Raw genomic sequence first — 846 nt, 5'->3', positions numbered from 1 at the left:
TGTCAGCCATCTCAGCACCCTGGAACCCCCCGGGTGGCACAGGGCTGGATGGGGCTTTCGTATAGCAGGGACGGTGCTGCCTCTCGCTTCGCTCGCTGTCCGCCGCTCGCCGCTCGCTCGCGCAGCCAAAAATGGCCAGTTTTGTCCCGTTTTTGGGCCGTTTTGGCCAGTTTTTGGCCTGTTCTTGCGTCGCGCGGTGACCGTCGTGAGCGGAGCAAAATGTCAGCCATCTCAGCACCCTGGAACCCCCCGGGTGGCACAGGGCTGGATGGGGCTTTCGTATAGCAGGGACGGTGCTGCCTCTCGCTTCGCTCGCTGTCCGCCGCTCGCCGCTCGCTCGCGCAGCCAAAAATGGCCAGTTTTGGCCCGTTTTTGGGCCGTTTTGGCCAGTTTTTGGCCTGTTCTTGCGTCGCGCGGTGACTGTCGTGAGCGGAGCAAAATGTCAGCCATCTCAGCACCCTGGAACCCCCCGGGTGGCACAGGGCTGGATGGGGCTTTCGTATAGCAGGGACGGTGCTGCCTCTGGCTTCGCTCGCTGTTCGCCGCTCGCCGCTCGCTCGCGCAGCCAAAAATGGCCAGTTTTGGCCCGTTTTGGCCAGTTTTTGGCCTGTTTTTGCGTTGCGCGGTGACCATCTTGAGCGGAGCAAAATGTCAGCCATCTCAGCACCCTGGAACCCCCCGGGTGGCACAGGGCTGGATGGGGCTTTCGTATAGCAGGGACGGTGATGCCTCTCGCTTCGCTCGCTGTCCGCCGCTCGCTGCTCGCTCGCGCAGCCAAAAATGGCCAGTTTTGGCCCGTTTTTGGGCCGTTTTGGCCAGTTTTTGGGCTGTTCTTGCGTCGCGCGG

The sequence above is a fragment of the Musa acuminata genome, unplaced genomic scaffold, assembly GCF_036884655.1.
Source record: "Musa acuminata AAA Group cultivar baxijiao unplaced genomic scaffold, Cavendish_Baxijiao_AAA HiC_scaffold_1136, whole genome shotgun sequence".
Lineage (NCBI taxonomy): Eukaryota > Viridiplantae > Streptophyta > Magnoliopsida > Zingiberales > Musaceae > Musa > Musa acuminata.
This window is presented reverse-complemented; position numbering follows the sequence as displayed.